This window comes from Scyliorhinus torazame, chromosome 18 (genome assembly GCF_047496885.1).
Source record: "Scyliorhinus torazame isolate Kashiwa2021f chromosome 18, sScyTor2.1, whole genome shotgun sequence".
NCBI lineage: Eukaryota > Metazoa > Chordata > Chondrichthyes > Carcharhiniformes > Scyliorhinidae > Scyliorhinus > Scyliorhinus torazame.
The window spans coordinates 147496626-147512070 of record NC_092724.1 but is presented as its reverse complement, the minus strand read 5'-3'; the positions used below and the strand labels follow the sequence as shown (position 1 = coordinate 147512070).

At 48.0% G+C, this 15445-nt stretch overlaps 1 long non-coding RNA gene across 1 annotated transcript in view; it reads right to left on the bottom strand.

Moving 5' to 3' along the window:
* Positions 1 to 360: 360 nt before the first annotated feature.
* Positions 361 to 15445, bottom strand: part of LOC140394864 (uncharacterized) — a 30304-nt gene continuing 15219 nt past the window's right edge. The window contains exons 2-3 of the long non-coding RNA XR_011936051.1: positions 4625 to 4820; positions 361 to 1494 (exon numbers count right to left, since the gene is read on the bottom strand). This is a non-coding gene — a long non-coding RNA (uncharacterized lncRNA). The remainder of the gene's footprint in view (positions 1495 to 4624; positions 4821 to 15445) is intronic.

The window sequence follows — 15445 nt, the reverse complement described above, 5'->3', positions numbered from 1 at the left end:
CTGAGTGCATCTGAGTATGTGTGTGCAATATTTACAACATGTACATGAGGCTAAACTATATACTGTTTTTGAAAACTCACCACTATTCTTAGAAGTCCCCCTGTACCAAAAAGGGCCGATATTCTAAATGCTGATCAGGGATTCTCACTCCCCGACTCCGATGCAAGCTTCAGTGGGTGTTATTCAGGTCAAATTATATTTTCAAGTTATCCCCCGGTATAACCCACACCTTCACAGAAGATTTCATCTACTTACCACTTAGTAGCATCGATCCTGGGTCCCGCATTGCTAAGTAAGTAAAGTAGACCAATAACCACTGTTTCAGGTTAAAACTTTTAAGTTATTTTATTATTATATATATTTTTTATCTTTTTCTAAAAGATGCAATCACCGTCTTTACAGAAAAGTAAAAAGATCTTGCTTCTGGATCCTTCTGGTTGGTTGAAGGGACCTTCAGGCCCAACTTGACAATCAATCTTCTTTTTAACATCTGGTCTTCTTTAGATGTATTCGCTGATGAGCTCAGTTGCTGTGTCCTATCTTTCCCATGTACAGAGCTGTGAGAGCTATCTCTGAGCTGATTCTGAGCTGACTCTGCCTACTTTTTAAATTCTAGTCTTCCTTAGACATATTAGCTATTTTAGCTCGGCTGCTCTGCCTGTCTCTTTCCCATGACCGAGCTGATTGTAATCTGTCTCTGCTTCTCCCCTCTCTCCCTCTCTGAGTTCTGGTTGTCATTCTGGTTCTGGTTCTCGTTGCCCTGGTCTCGAGGTTTCTATTCGCTTTCTAACAGTTAGGTTTTTATGACGTTATTGTAAAGTAACTCTTGATTTTCTTTGATTGTAAAAAGTATCTTTTGATCTAAACCTTTTAATCCAACATTTTGACATGACTTCATCTCATAGATCTGATTACATTGTGTCCTTTGTGGTGTTCAAAATGCTTTGGTTTCAACAGAGGTGTTACTTTTAATTCCTGTCATTTCTATAGTTTTATTTTCCAATTGTGTCCTCAGCTCAATTTTGACTTTGATTTTGGCATTGAATTAAGTTTCTCATAGACTGATAGTCTCCAGTTTTCTTTAATTTACCTGGTATTAGCAAATTTTCACACTTAGAATTATCACCAAATTCAACTGAACCTCATCCATTCTTTTCCAGATCCTTACTAAGATAGTTACTTTCAATGAAGGTGTGAGCCATTGTTTTTGGCTTCATTCAAAATCCTGTTTGTCTTGTTTGCTAAGCCTGCTTGACCAAGGATATCTGCATTTTACAATCCTTCCCTGGCAGCTGCTGTTAACCCTGTGTGGGATCTTTCCCTGTATCCTCTCATGTTTCTCTCAGACCAGATATTGCCAGACTTCCATGTTTCAAATGACACATCTTTCCATATTTCCAACAACAATACATAGGAAGGTGTCAGGTGCAACAGAGCAACGAGGTTGTACCACGAACAAAACAAGTGCAATCATCAAATATCGAAAGAGAACTCCTGGAACGACAAGAAAGAAACACGTTAATAGTATTGCACAACAATTCAGTGAGTCCAATGCGCAAGCAGGCTCATAAGTCCAGTCTATTAGGTGGGCGACGAATTCGGGTTGACCGTTAGGGTGGCACACAATTAATCGCCCGGATTAATGCTGTGCACTGGCATCGGCTGGTGGGTCCTACTTGGGGACAGCCGGTTCCAATCTATTACCGCAACGCGGAAGGGTTCCCGGTCATCGGTATCACTGGTCTGCACGTCGTCACGGTATGACTCGGTGTATGGGGGCTGAATGGCCCGCATGTCCCTCCGAGGCTGGCGGAATTGCGGAGAGTTGGCAGGTTGAGCTGCTCGACAGCAGGCAGCGTAGTGGCCCTTCCTGCCACAGCGGAGGCATTGTCGCGTTTTGGCTGGACATTGCCGCTTTAAGTGTGCGGATCCACAGTTGCCACACGTCGTGACATCATGGCGTTCGTTTCGCCACCGCGCATGTGCGGTGCGGTCCTGCGTAGAGCGCGCCTGCGCATCACGTCCCTCTGCGTCGACGTCTCCTCTTTTGGTGCGTACAAGCGGGGGAGGCCTCGGAAAGCGCGCAAAATGGCCGCCCTCGTCCGGACCGCGGGCCGGGAGGAACTCAATCGACTGGACATGCTTGGCCTCGTAGGACCCCTGCCGTGCCGATTCGGCAGCCTGGAATTGGGAGTACTGGCTGGTCACGTTTTCGTGGAGGACGCAGGTTTTGATGGCGGTGGCTAGGGTGAGGCGCTTTAGTTTGAGGAGCTGCTGGCGTAGGGTGTCCGAGGTGACCCCAAAAACTATCTGATGCCGAATCATGGAGTCGGAGGTGGCCTCATAGCCGCAGGACTGCGCGAGGATACGAAGGTGTGTCAGATAAGATTGAAAAGGCTCATCCTGACCCTGCAAGCGCTGCTGGAAGAGGTACCTCTCGAAGCTCTCATTAACTTCCACGCTGAAGTGTTCCTCAAATTTTAGAAGGACCGTCTTGTGCTCGCCTTCCGCGAATGCCAGGGAGTTGTAGATGTGGATGGCGTGTTGCCCCGCCATGGAGAGGAGGAGGGCGATCTTCCTGGTGTCCGATGCATTCTCCCTGTCTGTGGCTTCTAGGAAGAGCTGGAAGCGCTGTTTAAACAGCTTCCAGTTGACGCCGAGATTTCCAGCGATTTGGAGCGGCTGCGGCGGGCTGATAGTGTCCATGGCGCAGGATGGCAGATCTCTGAAGAGGTGCAGGTAGGTCTCACAGTCGCTGGCGAGTTTCCAGACCTGGTATCATGTCGTGTTGGGTGTTCCGATACACAAACGAACCAACACGGTTGTAGATGGTACAACTCTTATTATTCTGTACAATAATAACTATTAACCTCTGGCTGTGGTTCGTGCTTTACCAGCTAACCTGTGGACCCAGCCCTAGCACTATCTTAGTGAGGCATTCAGCACATGGTGTATGTCTGAGTGGCACGCTGTGAGCTCTGTGCTCTGAGCTATCTCCTGGTGGAATGAGCGGGAACTGTGGTGTTCCCTGATTTATAGTGCATGTGCTCTCACTGCTGATTGGCTGTGATGTTGTGTGTGTGTTGGTTGGTCCATCTACCTGTCCATCAGTGTGTGTGTGTGATTGCACCATGATATGTTAATATGGATATCATGACACATGTCAGTGCAAAAGACATGGCTGAATCATTTCCAACCGGCTTCAGCCAGAATACAGGGTTGATGATCCAGCTCCTCCTCCTCCTGAGGTCCTCAGCTTCACAGATTCCAGTCTTCAGTCAATTCAATTTATTCTACATGTGATACCAAGAGAAGGCTTCAGTTGTGCTGAAGAATTGTTTTTCAGACCTATTTGCACCCCCAGCCAAGCTGTTCCAGTCCAGCTGAAACATTGGCATTTTTAAGAAGACGAAGGGAGTCCACACCGAGTTGAACAAAAGAAACAAAGGTTTTATTTCCAAGGCTTCAGGTGCTCCTCTCCCCGTAGTACCCAACAGGGTCTGAGGAGGCCGGTCCCGAACTGGCCGATCTTCTATACAATGACAATTAAACTTCTCCCGCCCCCTTAGCGGAGGAAGCTCGTATTCCGCAAAGGACACGGGGAATGCAATTGACCTCACCCTGTAAGTTCCACGTGGATGCGGGTTATGACAGGCATCTACCCCACAATATGAAAAATTGCCCGGATATGTCCTGTCCACAAAAAGTTGGGCAAAACCAATTCAGCGATCGGCCAGAGAATCCATTTTTACGCTGGAATCGGGGGCGGCATGTGGGGCAAATTGCCTAGCATCCCAATCTCACCTCGATGCATGGACACTGTGCCTGAACACTGCGGGAGGCAGCACCACTGACGCAGCTGCCACCTATGAACACCCAGGGGATGGGCCTTAGCCCCGGGCACCTGTCTGCGGCTGGGCGTGCGTGGGCAGGGTGTGTGTCGGGTGGGGGCTTATGGTATTGGTGGTCAGACCGCATCGCGGAACAAAGGGCCACTGGTTGTGGTGAGGTTATTTTAATGGTCACCGTACAAGGGTACAGCACTGCCCCATATCCCGATGGTGCTGCCCCACAATCCCCACTCTCCCTCTATCCCCACCCTTCCTACCCCCACAAACTCCACACAAAGGCCCCCCCCCCCAACGCACAGTCCACTGCGGTGTTGGTGTCAGTGCCACTCATTGCCGGCAACATTTTCTGCATCCGTAGCCTTTGGGACACTTCCAATCAGCTATGGACCTGCTAGGGTATCCTGGCCGCTCCCTATCATCTCCATCAGCTCCGGGTAACCCTGTACCAGAGGCTCAGCATAGGGCTGGGTCCTGGGATCCAGCAGCACTCCGACTACTGTCTCGCCTGGGCATTACTGTCTCCACCTGATGTGCATCAGCGCCTGTGCGGTGCTCACCAGACTGTGCCTCAGAAGCCTGACCACTAACGTTGTCCACCGAGGTGTGTGTCGCTGTGATGGTGGAGGGTGGGGATAACAGCTCTCCTCCGAGGTGGTCTCATGTGAGGCAGGGGAGGGGTCATACTGAATGCGCTCTGCCATCGGCCGGGGGGCCTGTGGGGGAATGAACACGTGGTCAGTGGGAGGGATGGGTTGGTTTGTGCGGCAACTCACGTTTTACAGGTCCTCCGGGTGGGGCCCGGTTTGTCCTCACATCTGCGGTGTGCAGCGACCTCCGCATTGGTGACCATGCTATCCTCAGCCACTTCCTTGACTTCCAGGGCCCGTTCCTTGAAGGTCGTGACGATTCTTATGTCCGGCACCCTGCTGCCACTCAGGGTCCTCTCCCGGGATGGTGGTAGAGCTTCTCCTGCAGAGACACAGAGAGGGCATCATTAGCAAAACATGGGGTTCACATTGGTGGGGGTCGTGGTGGTGTGAAGGGAGGGTTGGGGTGATGGGAGGGCTGGGGTGAATGGGGGGAGGAAGGGTTGTGTCAACTCACCCATGCTGCACAGTGTAGATGGTTGACCTTGCGGCACTGGAGGCCAATCCTGCTGGTCACTGCCACTTCATGTCAGGTGGCACTGACTGCCCTGTGGCTCACCCTCCGGGACCATCGGGGGAACAGGATATCCCTCTTGGCCTCGACCACATCGAGGAGCCTCCCAGTGTCATGATATGCAACTATGCAACCAATGAACACTCAGAATAGGACACAACCAATGGGCAGTCAGGACACTCAGAGGTGGCATCACCACAAGGGGGCATGACATAAACACTATAAAAGGGAAGAGGCACTCACAGCCTGCCTCTTTCCACAGACAGACATCTACAGAGTTAGACAGGGTTGATCAGCAGCATCACACCCCAGCACGTGGCTTCGAGCAAGCTGCTACAGTTAGACTGAGTTACTACAGTTAGATTAGCAGGGAGTCGAACTCATTTGAGAACTGTGTTTATAGTTCAATAAACACGTTGAACTTATTTCAGAGTGTGGAGCATCCTTTAGTTAAAGCTGCATCAAGTAGCAGCCTGTGTTATCCGAAGGAGCATAACACAACACCCAGGTCGCTGTCTCCAAATCTTGGGGCCGGTCGTCTCGGCACCATGGCTGCGAGCTGCGTGGGGTTGGCTGTGCAAGTGCTATTTACGTGCTGCTCTACCTTGTTAGCGGGGGGGGGGGGGGGGGGCTGGTGAGCACGGTGCTGGCGAATCGGCTGGCGCGCCTTCATTTGCTGTGTGAAGCCCATAGGGCCTCGTTAAGTGGAGCCATTAACGTTGAATTGCATTGCCGGCCTCACCGGGCCGAGCACGGGGAAGCTCGCGGCAGTTCCCGCTCGCTACCACACTGAGAAATCTTCCCGGAGAATCGCACCCTTAGTCTGTGAAATGGAGAATGCTGCCGCAAATCTTTCCTCGGAACAGCCTGTATAGATTGCGCAGATATGTAATACCATGTAACGTGTTCACCATCTCCACCCTACAGCCCCACCTAATAGTTGCATGCTTTAAAGAAAGATAATGGTAGCTGGTCAATGTTCTTTTAAACTTAGTCATTACCTGTCCCTCCTGGTATTGGGCTTTGAGTGCAGCACAGGAGGAAGGGAGTGAATGCTCCCCTCTCCATTGTGGTTTGAATCACATGTGAATTGGGCTGTACGTTTTCCGTTTTATCTCAAGGAAATATTACTTAACCAGAATAGGCCATTAAACAGCACTTAACTAACTTCCCTCACCTCAAGAGTACGCACAGGAACATAGGAATTCAGAACAATTAATGTTCCAGTGAGAAACATTTGTATGAAGCTGTTTGATGTTGCAATAAAATGGCAAACCACACTTTAAATTTAGAACTGCAACAATTTTATGCAAGTCTGGAATGTAGATTAAATGAAGCATATAAAATCATTCAAAGAACTTCTTTGGGCATAAACTTTCTGAATTTGTACATTTGGGTAAAATCTGGTCCTACAATTTAAAAGAAGAAAGGAAGACTTGTATTTATATAATACTCCTCGCGGCCACAGGACATGCTAAAATGCTTTCCACACACTTAAGTGCATTTGACGTCTAGTCATTGTTGTAATGTAGGAAATATAACAGCCAGTTTGCACACATCCAGCTCCCACAAGCAGTAATGTTACAACGAGGAGATAATCTGTTCATCATATTGATTTTGGAAAGAAGTATTAGTCAGGACCCTGGGGATAACTCCACTGCTCTTTTTCAAAATAGCGCCATGGGATTCTTCACATCCTGCTGAGAAAGCAGACAGTACCTCTCTCGCCCAAAGGACAAAACCTGGAACAGTGTACCACTCCCTCCATACTGCACTGGCGTTTCAGCGTGGATACCTGCATTGCAGTCCTGAAACAGAGACTTGAACCCACAAACCTTGACCACAGAGCAGGAGTGCTACTAACTGAGCTACAGCTGACATGTTAGTAAATCTTTACCTTTGAGCAGTAGCTGCCTCCGTCCTTCTGGCCTCTCCAAATACCTTTGCATTCCAAACCTACTGAAAGAGTGTTGGACTCCCCAACAACAACAATTTTCATTTACTTAGCGACTTTAATGGAGTGGGATGCCTCAGTGTGCTTTAACATCCTTATATTGCAGTAGTCTTGATCAAAAATGTCAGAATTATAAGATAATATAAATGCATTAATGTTGTGGCCAATTGGCAATTAACCAGCCATGATGTCAGCCGAGATCAAATTTTCTATCAGCTCAGAGCAAACGTTGAGCTAGGAAATTACCTCATATGAGTCAGTAGCTCAGCACGGATATCATTGTCAACTCAGGTCATTGGGAGTATTACATTTGTAATAATTGCTGACTAATTGATTTGCAGTGGGAATGCTTACACCAATATGTTCACAAGATCAGATCCTAGTGATATCAAATATACCTGCTGCAATGATTACAACTGAAAAAAAAAGTTTGTAAAGTCCGCCAATGACTAAAGTTTATTCATCAAACCCTTTGAATGAAGAAATACTCCGTGGCCTCTTCAGCCTGTTTTTCCTCTCCAGTTGTGTTCCAACAGAATGTGCAGTGTGAAAGCTGCAAAAGTTGATTTTGCCTTCAAAGGTTTAAGTTGCAAAGAATCCTCAGAGCACAATAATTGTCCAGAGGGCCAGAGACACACCAGAGGGTGAGTAGATCTTTATATTCTCCTATAAAATATAAAGAGGGCAGTAGAGCGGAGATGCTGATCGGCTGTTGCGGGGGCAATTTGCATATGTCTGTTGTGCTCACTCTAACTTGATGGTGTACCTGAGCAAGAGACCCTAGCTGTTCAAGTGAAGACAGGCATCCAGCAAAGGGCAGGAGAGCAGAGCTGCTGATTGGCTGTTGCGGGGGCAATTTTAATACGTCTGTTGTGCTCACCCTAACTTGAAGATGTACCCGAGCAAGAGACCCTAGTTGTTTAAGTGAAGACAAGCATCCAGCAGAGGGCAGTAGAGCGGAGATGCTGATTGGCTGTTGCGGGGCAATTTGCGTACGTCTGTTGTACTCACCCTAACTTGAAGGTGTAGCTGAGCAAGAGACCCTAGCTGTTCAAGTGAAGACAGGCATCCAGTGGAGGGCAGTAGAGCAAAGCTGCTGATTGGCTGTTGCGGGGCAATTTGCATATGTCTGTTGTGCTCACCCTAACTTGAAGGTGTACCTGAGCAAGAGACCCTAGCTGTTCAAGTGAAGACAAGCATCCAGCAGAGGGCAGTAGAGTGGGCCTGCTGATTGGCTGTTGCGGGGGAAATTTGCATACATCTGTTGTGCTCACCCTAACTTGAAGGTGTACCTGAGCAAGAGACCCTAGCTGTTCAAGTCAAGACAAGCATCCAATAGAGGGCAGTAGTGCGGAGCTGCTGATTGACTGTTGCGGGGGCAATTTGCATACGTCTGTTGTGCTCGCCCTAACTTGAAGATGGTTTGTGGAGGAGCTTAATCCTGTGACACTGAAACCCGAAACACCTCTTCAGTGTTTCCCTCCCTACCCCCTCCTGTAACCAAAAAAAAAACAACTGCTGTAAAGATCAAGAGGAAGGTTCGAGGGCAGGTAGCAGTAGAAAGAAGTTGAACTGTGAAGTCACAGCCTGCAGGTAAGGGATTGGCTGGTGACTGGTAAGTAGTTTTTCTTTTATTTTCCCTCAGGTATTATCGTGCGGGGTGCAGAGTTTGTTGAGTGACTGCTTGCTGAGAAGGGGAGTGAATAACAGGTAAGCTCTTTCTTTTTCTTTTTTTATCTAGAGGGGATGGCAGGGAAGGTAGTGCAATGTTCCTCCTGCAGAATGTTTGCGGTGAGGGACGCCGTCAGTGTCCATGCTGATTTCATCTGTGGGAAGTGCACCCATCTCCAGCTCCTCAGAAACCGTGTTAGGGAACTGGAACTGGATGAACTTCGGATCATTTGGGAGGCAGAGGTGGTCATAGATAGAAGCTTCAGGGATGTAGTTACTCCGAAGAATGAAGATAGATGGGTGACGGTGAGAGGGGCTGGGAGGAAGAAGTCAGTACAGGGATCCTCTGTGGTCGTTCCCCTTAGTAACAAGTATACCGCTTTGGATACTGTTGGGGGGGGGGCGCCTTACCAGGGGTAAGCCATGGGATACAGGTCTCTGGCACAGACTCTGTCACTGTTGCTCAGAAGGGAAGGGGAGAGGAGTAGAGCATTAGTCATTGGAGACTCCATAGTTAGGGGGATAGATAGGAGATTCTGTGGGAACGAGAGAGACTCGCGGTTGGTGTGTTGCCTCCCAGGTGCCAGGGTACGTGATGTCTTGGATCGTGTTTTCGGGATCCTTAAGGGGGAGGGGGAGCAGCCCCAAGTCATGGTCCACATAGGTACCAACGACATAGGTAGGAAAAGGGATAGGGATGTAAGGCAGGAATTCAGGGAGCTAGGGTGGAAACTTAGATCTAGGACAAACAGAGTTATTATCTCTGGGTTGTTACCCGTGCCACGTGCTAGAGAGACGAGGAATAAGGAGAGAGAGGAGTTGAACACGTGGCGACAGGGATGGTGCAGGAGGGAGGGTTTCAGATTTCTGGATAATTGGGGCTCATTCTGGGGTCTGTGGGATCTCTACAAATGGGATGGTCTACACCTGGACCAGAGGGGTACCAATATCCCGGGGGGGGGGGGGGGGGGGAAATTTGCTAATGCTCTTCGGGAGGGTTTAAATTAGTTCAGCAGGGGCTTGGAAACCTGAATTGTAGCTGCAGTATACAGGAGGTTGAGAGTAGTGAGGTCATGAGTAAGGTTTCAAAGTTGCAAGAGTGTACCGGCAGGCAGGAAGGTGGTTTAAAGTGTGCCTTCTTCAATGCCAGGAGCATCCAGAATAAGGTGGCTGAACTTGCGGCATGGGTTGGTACCTGGGACTTTGATGTTGTGGCCATTTTGGAGACATGGATAGAGCAGGGACAGGAATGGTTGTTGCAGGTGCCGGGGTTTAGATATTTCAGTAAGCTCAGGGGAGGTGGTAAAAGAGGGGGAGGGGTGGCATTGTTAGTCAAGGACAGTATTACGGTGGCAGAAAGGACGTTTGATGAAGACTCGTCTACTGAGGTAGTATGGGCTGAGGTTAGAAACAGGAAAGGAGAGGTCACCCTGTTAGGGGTTTTCTATAGGCCTCCGAAACATTCCAGAGATGTAGAGCAAAGGATTGCAAAGATGATTCTGGATAGGAGCGAAAGCAACAGGGTAGTTATTATGGGGGACTTTTACTTTCCAAATATTGACTGGAAACGCTATAGTTCGAGTACTTTAGATGGGTCCGTTTTTGTCCAATGTGTGCAGGAGGGTTTCCTGACACAGTTTGTGGATAGGCCAATGAGAGGCGAGGTCATATTGGATTTGGTACTGGGTAATGAACCAGGACAGGTGTTAGATTTGGAGGCAGGTGAGCACTTTGGTGATAGTGACCACAATTCGATTACGTTTACTTTAGTGATGGAAAGGGATAGGTATATACCGCAGGGCTAGAGTTATATCTGGGGGAAAGGCAATTATGATGCGATGAGGCAAGACTTAGGATGCATCGGATGGAGAGGAAAACTGCAGGGGATGGGCACAATGGAAATGTGGAGCTTGTTCAAGGAACAGCTACTGCGTGTCCTTGATAAGTATGTACCTGTCAGGCAGGGAGGAAGTGGTCGAGCAAGGGAACCGTGGTTTACTAAAGCAGTCGAAACACTTGTCAAGAGGAAGAAGGAGGCTTATGTAAAGGTGAGACATGATGGTTCATTTAGGGCGCTCAAGAGTTACAAGGAAGGACCTAAAGAGAGAGCTAAGAAGAGCCAGGAGGGGACATGAGAAATCTTTGGCAGGTAGGATCGAGAATAACCCTAAAGCTTTCTATAGATATGCCAGGAATAAAAGAATGACTAGGGTAAGAGTAGCGCCAGTCAAGAACAGTAGTGGGAAGTTGAGCTTGGAGTCCGAGGAGATAGGAGAGGTGTTAAATGAATATTTTTCGTCAGTATTCACACAGGAAAACGACAATGTTGTCGAGGAGAATACTGAGATTCAGGCTACTAGACTAGAAAGGCTTGAGGTTCATAAGGAGGAGGTGTTAGCAATTCTGGAAAGTGTGAAAATAGATAAATCCCCTGGGCCGGATGGGATTTATCCTCGGATTCTCTGGGAAGCTAGGGAGGAGATTGCTGAGCCTTTGGCTTTGATCTTTAAGTCATCTTTGTCTACAGGAATAGTGCCAGAAGACTGGAGGATAGCAAATGCTGTCCCCTTGTTCAAGAAGGGGAGTAGAGACAACCCAGATAACTACAGACCAGTGAGCCTTACTTCTGTTGTGGGCAAAATCTTGGAAAGGTTTATAAGGGATAGGGTGTATAATCATCTGGAAAGGAATAATTTGATTAGAGATAGTCAACACGGTTTTGTGAAGGGTAGGTCGTGCCTTACAAACCTTATTGAGTTCTTTGAGAAGGTGGCCAAATAGGTGGATGAGGGTAAAGCAGTTGATGTGGTGCATATGGATTTCAGTAAAGCATTTGATAAGGTTCCCACGGTAGGCTACTACAGAAAATACGGAGACATGGGATTCAGGGTGATTTAGCAGTTTGGATCAGAAATTGGCTAGCTGGAAGAAGACAAAGGGTGATGGTTGATGGGAAATGTTCTGACTGGAGTCCAGTTACTAGTGGTGTACCACACGGATCTGTTTTGTGGCCACTGCTGTTTGTCATTTTTATAAATGACCTGGACGAGGGTGTAGAAGGATGGGTGAGTAAATTTGCAGATGACACTAAAGTCGGTGGAGTTGTGGACAGTGCGGAAGGATGTTACAAGTTACAGAGGGACATAGATAAGCTGCAGCGCTGGGCTGAGAGGTGGCAAATGGAGTTTAATGCAGAAAAGTGTGAGGTGATTCATTTTGGAAGCAATAACAGGAAGACAGAGTACTGGGCTAATGGTAAGATTCTTGGCAGTGTGGATGAGCAGAGAGATCTCGGTGTCCATGTACATAGATCCCTGAAAGTTGCCACCCAGGTTGTGAGGGTTGTTAAGCAGGCGTACGGTGTGTTAGCTCTTATTGGTAGAGGGATTGAGTTTCGGAGCCATGAAGTCATGTTGCAGCTGTACAAAACTCTGGTGCGGCCGCATTTGGAGTATTGCGTGCAATTCTGGTCGCCGCATTATAGGAAGGATGTGGAAGCATTGCAAAGGATGCAGAGGAGATTTACCAGCATGTTGCCTGGTATGGAGGGAAGATCTTATGAGGAAAGGCTGAGGGACTTGAGGCTGTTTTTGTTAGAGAGAAGAAGGTTAAAAGGTGACTTAATTGAGGCATACAAGATGATCAGAGGATTGGATAGGGTGGACAGTGAGAGCCTTTTTCCTTGGATGGTGATGTCTAGCATGAGGGGACATAACTTTAAATTGAGGGGAGATAGATATATAAGACAGATGTCAGAGGTAGGTTCTTTACTCAGAGAGTAGTAAGGGCGTGGAATGCCCTGCCTGCAACAATAGTGGACTCGCCAACACTAAGGGCATTCAAATGGTCATTGGATAGACATATGGACGATAAGGGAATAGTGTAGATGAGCTTTAGAGTGGTTTCACAGGTCGGCGCAACATCGAGGGCTGAAGGGCCTGTCCTGCGCTGTAATGCTCTATGTTCTATAGAGCCTTGGGGTTAAATATGTTTCTACTCTTGGCCAGCCTTTGGTATTTAAGGGAATTAAGGAAAAATGATCACCCGCACATAGGATTTAGTATTTTTGGGAGTGATTTAACAGCCTTATTGCTCCCAACTTGGTGTTGGGACGAGGCCGTTAAATATCGCGAGAGGCCTCGCGCTTTGCGATGCACGAAATGCCTTGGAGATTTAATGGAGTCTTGCGAGACGTCGTGTTCTGGATCTCGCCCTCACTGGGCATGAACCAGATCAACATATTTAAATGAGCTTGTATCTCCTGCCCGATGGAAGAAGTTGGAAGTGTGAGTAAGCCGGGTGGGAGGGGGTCATTGATTATGCTGCCCATTTTCCCAAGGCAGTGGACGTGTAGACAGAGTCACTGGATGGGATGGGAGGTGGGTTTGTGTGATGGACTGGGCGGTGTTAGAACATAGAACATACAGTGCAGAAGGAGGCCATTTGGCCCATCGAGTCTGCACCTACCCACTTAAGCCCTCACTTCCACCCTATCCTCTTAACCCAATAACCCCTCCTAAACCTTTGGTCACTAAGGGCAATTTATCATGGCCAATCCACCTAACCTGCACGTCTTTGGACTGTGGGAGGAAACCGGAGCACCTGGAGAAAACCCACGCACACACGGGGAGAATGTGCAGACTCCGCACAGACAGTGACCCAGCGGGGAATCGAACCTGGGACCCTGGCGCTGTGAAGCCACAGTGCTATCCACTTGTGCTACCATGCTGCCCCCTTGTGCCACCGTGCTCCCCCTTGTGCTACTGTGCTGTTCACAACTCTCTGTTGTTTCTTACGGTCTTGGGCCGAGTAGTTGACATACAAGGCTGCGATGCAGCCAGATGGGATGCTATCTATGGTGCATCAGTAAAAGTTGCTAAGAGTCAATGTAGACATGCCAAATTTCCTTAATTTCCTGAGGCAGAAGTGAATATGCAGGGGCAGCAAGTAATTAGGATGCAAATGATATGTTGGGTTTCTTTTGCAAATAGACTTGAGAACAAGAGTAAAGATATCATACTGCAATTGTTTAGAGCCTTGGTGAGATGGCATTTGGAATATCACGTCCAGTTTTGGACACCTGACCTAATGAAGGTTATTTTCCAAAGAACAGTAAGAGGTCATACAACACCAGGTTGAAGTCCAACAGGTTGGTTTCGAATCACTAGCTTTCGGAGCACTGCTCCTTCCTCAGGTGAATGAAGAGGTGGGTTCCAGAAACATATATATAGACAGTCAAAGATGCAATATGATACTTTCAATGCAAGTCTTTGCAGGTAATTAAGTCTTTACAGGTCCAGATGGAGCAACTGGAGAGAGAGAGATAATCACAAGTTAAAGAGGTGTGAATTGTCTCAAGCCCAGGACAGTTGGTAGGATTGGTAGGACCTCTTCATTCACCTGAGGAAGGAGCATGCTCCGAAAACTACTGATTTGAAACAAACCTGTTGGACTTTAACCTGGTGTTGTAAGACTTCTTACTGAGCTCATCCCAGTCCAATGCAGGCATCTCCACATCATTTTCCAAAGAGGCAGTGCAATTAAGGCTCAGGAGACTGATTCTTGGGATTGTTCTATGAAGACAAGTAAGGAGAGTGGATTTGTATTCCCTGGAGTTTAGAGGGATGAGAGGCACTCTCATTGAAACATACCAAATTCTTACTGGGCTAGACAGGGTAGATGCAGGAAGGATGTTTCCCTGTCTGGGAGGTCTAGAACCAAGGGACACAGTCTCAAAGTAAGGGGTTGGCCATTTCATTTGGAACTGACAGGAGGATAAACTTCTTCACTCAGAGGTTGGTAGATCTGTGGAATTTTCGACCTGTAATAACTCCAAACAAAACTGTGGCAGCACGGTAGCACAGTGGTTTGCACTGTTGCTTCACAACTCCAGGGTCCCAGGTTCGATTCCCGGCTTGAGTCACTGTCTCTGCCGAGTGTGCATATTCGCCTCGTGTCTGCGGGGGTTTCCTCTGGGTGCTCCAGTTTCGTCCCACAGTCCAAAGATGTGCAGGTTAGGTGGATTGGCCCTGGCTAAATCGCCCTTAGTGTCCAAAAATGTTGGCTGGGGTTGCTGGGTTACGGGAATAGGGTGGAGGGGTGAGCTTAAGTAGGGTGCTCTCTCCAAGGACAGGCGCAGACTCGATGGGCCGAATGGCCTCCTTCGGCACTGTAAATTCTATGATTTCTATGATAACTGGATTCATTTACATACATACAAGTTGTGCCTGTACCTCACTCCCAGTGCAGACCGTACTGGGAGTATAGACCTGACCAGGCCCTGATGGAGGGCTGCTTTATCCACTAGTCTGGTGAGCATCAGGTGGTGGGTCTCTGCCCCCTAGTGGGAAGCTCGTATTCAATAAGCCCCATTGGAAGTTCATTCATTGTTGTCTCATAATCCTCATGGGTATTATAACACTACCCCAAAAGGCTGTGGAGACTCAGTATTGAGGGTGGTCATGCTGAAACCAACAGATTTCTAGGTAGTAAGGAAATCAAGGATTATGGGAATAGTACGGGAAAATGTCATTAAGGTAGATCAGCTGTGATTTAATTGAATGGAGCAGGCTCACGGGGCTGAATGGCCTGCTCCTGATCCTATTTCTTACATTCCCCTGCTCCTCTGAACAAAGGCGTGGCCAGAGATAGATTTTAAGGAGCATTAATAGCAAAGCAAAGAAAATTGAGATGTGCAAAATGCTAGAGTTGGAAGAAGGCAGAGATCACAGAGAGCACAAGGTGACAGGAGCAGGAATGGACAATTTTTTGGAAGTGAAGTATCAGCAGTCTAGAGAGGTCATAAAGT